The 10,212-nt window shown below is 43.8% G+C and overlaps 1 pseudogene; it reads right to left on the bottom strand.

Moving 5' to 3' along the window:
- Window positions 1–2,655: 2,655 nt before the first annotated feature.
- Window positions 2,656–9,868, bottom strand: LOC129665462 (60S ribosomal protein L10-like; annotated as a pseudogene).
- Window positions 9,869–10,212: the final 344 nt, after the last annotated feature.

Here is a 10,212-nt window from a genome sequence, read left to right on the forward strand (position 1 = left end):
CTCCCCAAGTCCACTGATAGGGGAGGTCCTCCTCTCCTTCTTTCTGATCTTAGTCTATCAGTTCTCATCAGAAGTGGCTGCATTGTCCTCTACTGTGGCCTGGTAAGGCTGCTCCCCCCTCAGGGGGAAGTGATCAACGAGCAGGCCAATCAGATTATGTCAGAGGCAGTCCCTCTTCCCATTACTATGGAACCCACTTGGACACTGAACTGCCATGGGCTACACCTGTGCAGGGGTTCCAGGTCATCTCCACAAATAGTCCTTGGTTGGAGTATGAGTCTCTGGGAAGTTCCCTGTGTTCAAATTATCTTGTTCTGTTGCTCTCCTTGTGGAGTTCCCGTCCCCTCCAGCTCTTACTATTTCCCACTTCTTACATAGAATTCCATTCACTCTGCCCATCAGTTGGCCATCAGGCTCAGCATCTGCTTTGACAGTCTATACTGCAGAAGCTTTCAGAGGCCCTCTGTGGCAGGTTTCAAGGTTGTTTCCTGTTTTCTTCTGGCTTTCAGAGGCCCTCTGTAGCAGGTTCCGAGGTTGTTTCCTATTTTCGTTTTCTTCTGATGTCCATACTGGAGAGATCAGGGATACAAGGCACATATCTAAACATAGTAAAGGCGATGTTCCCCATTTTTTAATTGGATTACTTGGTTTGCTGCTTTTCAGCTTCTTTAGTTCTTTGTATATACACGATATTAGTCCTCTGCTTGATGCCTATCTTGGTGACTAAAGTTGTCTTATGCCTAAAACTCTTAGAAATCAAATTAAATCCAGTCATTGCAGTGCAGAAAGATAAAGAAAGAGAGAGACCCACAGACTGCTATGCTACCCACAGAAGTACATGGCACAGGCAGGCCATAGACACCCACTTCCAGCCTCACCACACAGCCCAGATGGAAGATGTCTCCCAGGGGCCCACTAGCCACATGGCCCTCCTGCAGTGGGAACCACCATAATGTATGTGGTGGACAGATGGGAGAAGAAATAGAAGTAGAGCAGCTTCAGCATTATGAAAAGAATTGAAACTGGAAACTCAAGGGTGAAGAGGCATAGCCTGCTATAAGTGGTCAGCCACGCTACCTGAGGCCATGGTGAGATCCCAGACCAAACTGCTACTGAGGGCTGTCTGAATCTATGGCTATGCAGCAGCAGGAGTCCGTGTCAATATCTGTGACTCATACCACCATTAGAGAATATGAAGATGTCCCTGGTCAGAAAATCTGCCGTGGATGTCCAAGGGCTGTGCATAACTGGCTCTGACCCTGTGCTTGGGAGAGGTGGCTCCATCTCTTACCAGTGGGTCTTTCCCCTTGCCCAGGCAGCACAATGCAGCTGGTCCTAGTGCAGGGTTTTAAGTGTGGGAGAGCTGCCCTTTCCACTTGTCTGCCATGGGGTGTCACGCCCTGCCACTTTCCACCTCCAGCAGTTAGGAAAGCTGTCCACAGGGTCATGAGCTCAGGAGAGCCATTCCTGCCCCCCACCAGCTTCATCACTTGGAGAGCAGGCCCTGAACTTTACTTGTACAGCTCAGCAGAGCTAACCCTGGTTGCAGGGGCTAGGGTGTGCAGGTGAGCCAGTCCTGAGGGGGAGAGTTCCAGAGAGCTGGTCCTGCTACTCATCTGCTGTGAGATGGTATGGGTGTGGAGGTGATGCCTTATTCCCATTGCCCTTCACCACCTGTAGTATCCAGGAGAAATGGCCCTGGGGTTATGGGAGTGGGTAATCTGGTCCTGCCCTTCACTAGCTGCAGCACTCAGAAGAGCAGGCCCTGCACCTTGCCTGGATAGTAAAGTAGAGCTGGCCCTGGTGGAGGGGCCACAAGTGAGCCAGCCCAAAAGGTGAGAGTGTACAAAATCTGGAAAGCACTCATATGGCGTGAGGTGGCAGGAGCGATGACCCCTCCCTCCTTGCCAGCTGCAGTAGCCTGGAGAGCTGACCCTGATCATGAGAACAGAAGAGCTATCTCTGACCCCTCACTGGCTGTAGCACTCAGGAGAGTGGGCCCTGTACAAACCATGTAAATAATTCAGTGCTCAATGTCTTGAACTCACAATCTTCTGTGTTCCAAGGTGCTTGAGTAGCTCCACTTCTCTGGCTCTGTCATCTGAAGCATATGCAGCATATCTCATAGGCTCAAGCAAGTTCTACTTCACACCTGCCACTGTCCTTGGTTGTCATCTCACCTTCCTGGAATCTGTCACCTGCTGGGAGCTCCACAACAACTAAGGCTGCACTATTACCAATGCCCTCTCCTAGCTTCTCTTCTGAGACTCCAGCTCTGCCACATGGTGCCAAGCCTCAGCCTCTCTCCATGACCCTTCCGTTCCTGGGGACTCTGCTGCAACTGGAGGCTGAGTCCTCATCAATAGCCTCTCTTGACCTCTCACAGTGCCAAGCCTCAAGTTATTTCCATTACTCCTTCAATCCTGCAGTTTTCATTCTGCCAAAACCAGTACCACATGGGAGATTTGTACACACTACCAAGTTGGGTGCCTGCATGAGATGAACCTTGGCACCCACTGGACCAGAGCTTTGTGTGCTGACTCCAAGGAAATACTTCACAATCATCCTCATCTGTTTGTTTTTTTTTTTTTTCAGACTGGATGTGAGATTACTGAGCATGATTTGGTTGGGTACAGGAGAGCACTGTGAAAGCCCTCAGGAATTCAAGGATCTATACCAGTCCAGGGGACCATGACTGGAGATATATTTGACGCATAGCCATCAGGAACTAGCCATATCTTAGCAACCATGTCTTCAAGTTCATCTGCATTAAACTTGGTGAAGGCTCACTTCTTTCAGATCTTCTGGCAGCCAGAAAATTTGAACTTGGCTCTATGCAGTACCTCGGTGACATGTTCCTTATGCTTGATGTGGATGAACATGATTGAATGAAAAAAAGAAAAAGGAAAGATATGATTACTCCTAGGTGTGGTGGAGGACAAAGTTTAAGAGACTTTGGGATCATTTGTGTGGTAGCAGAAGTTGTTACAATCTGAAAGAATCTTGAACTTAAGTGTGCCATCATTGGCCATTGAGCTATAGTGAAACCAAGCCATTTTCAGTAAGATAGAGAGGCTTTTTTTTACATTCTGTTTATTTTTTAATGTTTTATTTTTTTATATTAATTACAATTTATTCACTTTGTATCCCAGCTGTAGCCCCCTCTCTCATTCCCTCCCAAGACCATGCTCCCTATCTTCCTTGACCTTCAAATATAACTGACTACCCTGTAGGTCTCAATAGTGTAACCCATTAGGAAGATAAAAATATATGGGATTAAAGTTTTTTTAAAGCTAATACTTTTAAATTAATTAATAATGTTAATAATCGTACTCTGTGAAATTGAATTATATGATAGGCATCAATTATTATTATATTCAGGGTGTGTCCATTAAAATATACTTAAATTGCTTCATATATTTTTCTTTTCCTTTACATATACAGTATTGGGTTGCATAAAGATATTTTCTTTTTTTAATTTTTTATTAATTACACTTTATTAATTTTGTATCCCCCCCATAAGCCCCTCCCTCCTCCCCTCCTGATCCCACCCTCCCTCCCCTTTCTGCATGCATGCCACTCCCCAAGTCCACTGATAGGGGAGGTTCTCCTCTCCTTTCTGATCCACAGTGAGGCTTAAAGAAAATCTGAGTCCAGGAACTCTTCTGGGAATTAGCTGGGTGACCTGAGGATGGACCTGATTGTTTCCCTTAATGTGGGGTTTCCTCTCACCTGGGAAATGCAGTCAGTGATGTTTTGAGGCCCACAGTTCAGTCTGTTGGTCACTGTGCAATCACTGCTGACCTGCTAGTCAGACACAGTGTGTTATTGGCACCGCCAACAAGGACATTTGCTCAACTATGTTCATAGCAGCTTTATTCATAATAGCCAGAATCTGGAAACAACCCAGATGTCCCTCAACCGAAGAATGGATACAGAAAATGTGGTACATTTACACAATGGAATACTACTCAGCAATTTAAAACAAGGAAATCATGAAATTTGCAGGCAAATGGTGAGAACTAGAAAAGATCATCCTGAGTGAGGTAACCCAGAAGCAGAAAGACACACATGGTATGCATTCGATTATAAGCAGATATTAGCTATATAGTACAGGATAACCATACTACAATCCACAGATCTAAAGAAGCTAAATAATAAGGAGGACCCCAGGGAGGATGCTTAATTTTCATTCAGAAGGGCAAATAAAATAAACACCAGAATTTGTTGAAGAGAGAGAACAGAATGGGAGCCTACCATAGATGTCTTCTGAAAGACTCCACCCAGCAGGGGATCAAAGCAGATGCAAAGACTCACAGCCAAATTTTTGACAAAGTGCAGGGAGTTGTAAGAAAGAGTAGGGGAATAGAAGGACCTGGAGTGGACAGGAGCTCCATAAGAAGACCAACAGAGCCAACAAATCTGGGCCCAGAGGGGCCTGCAGAGACTGATGCACCAATGAAGGACCATACAAGGAGAGAACCTACACTCCCTGCTCAGATGTAGCCCCTAGGCATTGCAATCTCCATATGGGTTCCCAAGTAAGGGGAGCAGGGGTTGTCTCTCTATTAAGGGGAGCAGGGGCTGTCTCTGACATGGACTTTGTTGCCTGTTCTTTGATCACTTCCCCTTGGTGGGAGGACCTTGTCAGGCCAAAAAGGAAGAGGATGAAGTCAGTCCTAATGAGACTTGATAGGCTGGAGTCAGATGGTAGGGGAGGAAGGTTCCCCTCTTCTGTGGAATAAGAAGGGGGATAGAGGGAAGAGTGAGAGAAGGAGGGACTGGGAGAGAAAATGATGGAGGGGGCTACAATTGGGCTGTAAAGTGAATAAATCATGAAAATGAATTTAAATTTAAAAAAGAACCCAGTAGGAGTGAAATAAGCAACAAAATTAATATTTAAAAACAAAAAGAAAATCCGAGTCTGAGGAAAAAAAAAAAAAAAAAAAAAAAAAAACTTAGTCCAAGGAGAAAATGAGGAAGGGTCACAGAATAAAATAAAGTAGACTCCAATAAGTTCTAAGAGGCAGCTAAGAGACCATGTATAGTGTGACCATAAGGAACAAGGAGAAATAAGCAGTAATTCCCCACAAGAGAGGTTTTCAATATTGTAGAAGCTACAAGGACATGGAGAAGCTGCAGGACTTCCAGGAGGGTGCTGAGAGACAGAAAGGACAAGGTCACAGAGGCCTAGAAGGATTTAAGGAAGCTGCAGGGTTGATCAGGCACCTCCTAGGAAGACAAAGTACACTCGCAGTATATAGGCCTGGGAGGGCACAATGAGAGATAGAAAAGGTAGCTCTGTGGGAAAGGGAACAAAGAAAGGGTCACTGACCCTGGAGAGTATAGAGATGCTGTGGAACTTAGCATCCAGTGAGTAAGCTCCAGGAAAGAGCTGAGAGGAGCCATAAGGGAGCAGAGTAGGTAAGTGTTGTGGTAACAAGAACTTCAATCCAGGGCATCTTCAAGCAGATTGAGAAAGTTATCAGAGAGTAATGTTCCAAATCACAAAGGAGAGGTAACTACCCTTTCCACCTGATAGGGTCCAGGTAGTTTGAGAAGAAGCATGCTGGCACACCAGCTTAACTTTCATAGTAAAAGTAGGTAAAACAGGAAGCTCTGTAGTGGTACTTACCCAATAGAAGGGAAGAGACACATGGTTAGGGCAGATAAAGAAAAAAAAAAACACACACACACAGCTGGAGGGGTACACTGGCAGAAGCTTTTGGAAAAGGAAGGTTCCAGTAAAGGGAGAGCAACAAGGAGATGACCATGAGGTAAATGGCCCAAAGGAGGTGGCAGGCTCCAAAAACCAGAGAGAGGACACTTACTGAGTAGTAAAAAAGAGATGGATGGTTAGATAAAAAGTGGAGGGAAAAACTGGCTAAAGAGGTGGACTCTAGAATCAAGTTTGTTGGGAGGCAGAAGCCAGCAGAAACAAATGATCCGTACATACCTTAAGAAAGTCAGATCAGCATCTTGCTTCAGAAAAGCTGAAATCCCCAGGAAGGAGCTCATTTAAGCTACTCCCAGTTTTAAGCACCAGCTGAACAACAACAACAACAAAAATAAGAAATAAAAAAGAAAGGACATGACTGCTCCTAGGTATGTTGGAGGAAAGTTTACCGTAGATAAAAGGGGGATTGTAGCCAGAGGCAAAGATATCTGAGAGAGACCAGAGCAAACATGACCCTGAGCTGGGTTATGTGAGAAAAGGGGAGAGCAGGAGAGGAGGAGACCAAGAGAGCATGAGGGTAAAGGGTAGACCAAAGAGCCAGGTAACCAAAATGGCTGCATTATATGAGGAAGAGCCACTGGGCAAGGACAGTCCAGCCCCTGAGCTGGAAAGTTTAGGATAGGGGGTAGAGTATGCCAGCTATACCCAGTAACAGGTAGGGACTGAGAGATGCTGGAGAACCTTGAGGCAAGGTCCACTTTAATGTGTTAAATGGGCCCTTCAGCCATGTGTCCCAGAGTTTGAGACTTACGGTGGTGACCTGGCCAATGTGAACCCTGGTCACTGTGCCCCTGGGCTTCCCAAAAGCAGTAAGCATATTTGTCTGGAGCTTGTCAGCCCCAGCACAAGACAACATCTTGTTAAATTGTATGACATGGAAAGGGTGAAAGCCAACCCTTTCCACAACTCTTAACCTTGCATTGGTTGATACAAATACAAGCAGCTTCCAAGGCTTTGGAAGAGAGTTGCTCAGATTCATCTGTGACCGTGTTACCACAAAGCAGGAATTCATCAACATTTATCTTCTTCTGTCCCCATTCAAAGATGCAGATCTTAGCAACAGAGACACCTTAGTGGAAGTGAGACTTCAGGTGTGGCTTGTTCCTATAACATTGGTGGGGTGGTGGTCCATGATGATAACAGAAGTTTGGGTGATAAACTGGAGGAAAAGAGATGCTGATCTATTCTTAATCACAGCCAGTTCTCATCTCCAGATGAGCAGAATCTACATAGTCTTCAACCAAAATATCACACAAATGGCCCTAACAGAGTCCTTGCTACCCTCTGAAACTTCACAAGCATGCCTCCATCGTCTACACCTCTCTCAACATTTCTATCTTTTGAGCTCCCAGAGAATAGCTTACTAAGCTCCAGGTACTACATGGCTTTTCTAGCCCATGTTCCAAAATCCTTCCACAATCCACCCAAAGACATTGTGGTCAGGTCTGTCACAAGAATAGCACATTCTCTAGTACCAATTTCTGTCCTAGTTTCCTGTTGCTGTGATTAACACCATGGCCAAAAGCAACTTGGGTGGAAAGGGTTTATTTTCACCTCACAGGTTACAGGTCATCATTGAGGGAGGTCAGAGCAGAAAAACAAGGCAGGGATTGAAACAGAGGCCATTGCGGAAAGCTGTTTGCTGATGTACTATCCATGGCTTACTCAGCTTGCTTTCTTCTAGCACCCAGAACCACCTGCCTAAAGGTGGAGCAACCCACAGTGGGATTGCAACCAATCATTACTGAAGCCCCACAGGCTTGTCTATAGGCAAATCCAATTGATGCAACTATTCAACAGTGTTCAGTCTTCCTCTAACTTATGTGAAGTGGACCAAAAAAACCAACTAGCACAATCATGTTTATAATTGTTCCTTTAAATTCTGTGTCCTGGTGGTCATCTAAGTAATCCCCATTAGAGACCATTTTTATAGGACCAGTGGTTTTGAGGGTGTGAGGCATATTGTCTGAATCTTATGTGTTGTTTACATTTTTGTGATGGGACCTGGGCAGTAGACTTATTTTGTTGCTTGTGTATCTAATATGACATTCTAGGCGGCCTGTGCATGGTTCCATTTTTTTCTGTTTCCCAAACTTGGGTAAATTACAGTTCAGATAGGAGGAGGAGGAGTGATCAGGTCAGTTCTTCAAATACTTAGTGGGGAGACTGGGGTGATTTCAATCCGGTAGTAACTGATATGCCATGGGGAACTGAGAGGGTTGTGGAATTGTTGGGATGAGGACCAAGAAAGTTCTCTGGTGTGGCTACCAACAGGCTCTAGACACAGAAAAGTGTTAAAGGGCTAGGATTAAGGAGCACTCACTGAGCCAGCACATGGATACAACTTACAGGTAGGCCTGAGTGTAAGAAGAAAGATCTGACCCAGACTCATCTAGAAATTATGCAGATGCAGCTCTCAGATGGACCCGGGTAAAAACAAATTTTTTATTGAAACACAAAAAATGAAATTTCAATGATGGAAAAGTAAGTAGGTAGTGCCAGGGATAACGGATAGAGGAATATTTAAATATAAAGTAGAAGCACAAGAGTATTTGTGTTCATAGAACACTTCCTCTCATTGGAAAATTGGTTAATAAGTCTTCGTACAATAAACTATCATGCAGTTGTTACAAATTGGATTGTGCACACTAAAATTCATGTTGGAGCCTCAGGACCTCAAAACATGGCTGTTTGTGGAGACAGAGTCTTTAAAGAGGTGATAGGTTGAAATGAGGCCAGTGGAGTTGGCTTTAACCTAATCTGATTAGGTATGGTTATAAAAAAATACTTTAAAAAATAAGTAAATAAATAAGCATAATTTTGAGAAAGACTTGGGGAGAGAAAGAGAGAGACTTAGAAAGTGAGAAATACCAGATGCATGCATACACAAAGTAATCACCATGTAAAGAGCTGACAGAAAGGTAGGCATGTACAAGCCACAAAGGCTTCATTAAACTGAATTCTGCTGGTACCTTGACTTGGACCAATAGCTTCCAGAATCATGAAAAATACATTTCTGTTCTGGAAATCACCAAGACTATGGTGCATATGGCAGCCTCAGAAACTAAGTTAGTGCTACACACCGAAAAAGAAACTCCCTGAATGTAAAAGCTAGTAAAATGGAATATGATTGCATTCATCTGCTTGGACAGACATAATGAAGTACCATAAACTGAGTGTTTTGAAAAACACTTTTGTTTCCTCATAGTTCTTTGAACAAGAAGTCCATTATCATTGCATCATAGCTGGTTTCTGATTAGGCTTCCCTTTCTGACTTTTAGAAGGCTGCCTTTTCTTTATGGCTTCACATGACCTTGCCTTTGCACTTGGGGAAGGACTTCAGTGACTGTTCCCTTTTTTTTTTTTTTATTTCACTTCATGTGTTTTGCTGTATGTATGTCTGTGACCATGTGTATTGCAGTGGCCTCAGAGGTCAGAAAAGTGCATCAGGTCCCCTGATAATAGAGATACACATAGCTGTGAGCTACTGTGTGGATGCTGGGAATCAAATCCAGGCTCTCTGGAAGAGCAGCCAGTGCTGTTAACTGATGAGCCATCTCTCTAGACCCTCTCTTTGTCTGCTTAGCATGACACCAGTTCATAGGATTACAGTTCCCCAATCATGACCTCATATAACCTTAATTATTTCCCCAAATGCCCTGATTACCAATATACACAACATAAAATCAGCTAGAGATGCTCAGACCATAATTAAAGTCTATCACTAGTTCATTGTTTTTGAACTAACATGAATTCTTGGTGTTGATATTTTAACATGGTTATGAAAAATGTTATCATTGAGGGAGGTTGGGTAAAGGACACATGGGAACTCTCTGTCCAATTTTTTTCAACTTCTTATGAGTCTAAAATTATTTCAAAATGAAAAGTCTAAAACTAAAACCAAAACAAACAAAATAAAGCAAAGTGATATTCTAAGAAGTCTCAAAACCATCTGTGTCTTGACTCTTTCCATACCAAAAGGAACCAAAAGAGTATACAGTTTTGCAATTTAATATATCCACAATCCTCAACAACTCCCTGATCCTCACTCAGTATCTTCATTGTTAAAAATTGTAGCTTGTCGACCAGCACGCTGCCCAGGCCATTGGAAGCCCCGGATCTCTGTCCCATTTTGTCTTTTCAGTAACTTTCAGTTATTTCGTGATATATACTTCCTGTCTTGCCATAAATGTAGTGATGGCTACCCTGACCTCCCTCACAATGCTGTCTGAGGGATCTGGAAGACAGCACCAGGCATCTGGCCCCATGACATCCACATCTTGCTTTTAGCATTTTCTTTCCCGAGTAGCAAAATTAGAAGACAAGAAAAGAGGAGGGAAGAAATTAGGCAACATGTAGAAAGGAGAAGGGGGGAAAGCTGCATGCCAGATGTTTTTTGAGAAATGAAGAAAGTGTGAGGTGAAGTAAGCGTTTGACAAGAATGTTCAGGAAGAAGATTAATCACCATTTCAGTG

Source organism: Psammomys obesus, unplaced genomic scaffold, assembly GCF_907164565.1.
Source record: "Psammomys obesus unplaced genomic scaffold, mPsaObe1.curated_primary_1811, whole genome shotgun sequence".
NCBI classification, from domain to species: domain Eukaryota; kingdom Metazoa; phylum Chordata; class Mammalia; order Rodentia; family Muridae; genus Psammomys; species Psammomys obesus.